Source organism: Theobroma umbraticum, unplaced genomic scaffold, assembly GCF_002168275.2.
Source record: "Theobroma umbraticum cultivar Fairchild unplaced genomic scaffold, ASM216827v3 scaffold_51.0, whole genome shotgun sequence".
Classification (NCBI taxonomy): Eukaryota; Viridiplantae; Streptophyta; class Magnoliopsida; order Malvales; family Malvaceae; genus Theobroma; species Theobroma umbraticum.
This window is the reverse complement of record NW_018397260.1, coordinates 17,819-18,155: the sequence shown is the minus strand read 5'-3', so window position 1 is coordinate 18,155 and position 337 is coordinate 17,819.

Sequence of the window (337 nt, the reverse complement as noted above, 5' to 3'; positions counted from 1 at the left end):
GTTGGGATTATAATTGAGATGAATATTTGAGAACATATACCCAAATAATGGAGTTCATAGTATTAATATCACTTCTAATGATTTTGAGAAGATTGGTGATTAATCTAGGCCCAATGGATTGATGAATTAGTTACTCATCACATCTGGATAATCAAAAGTTTAGATCTATTGTATTCAATCACTAATTGAATGAAATTTGAGACTAAAGGGCAAAATTGACATAAAAGGTAAAACAATAAATTCATCTTTTGTTATTGGATGGTTATGAGGGTTGATAATATAAGGTTTGCAATTTGACAACTAATAATTATTATCAATTATTGAATTATTTCTTGTA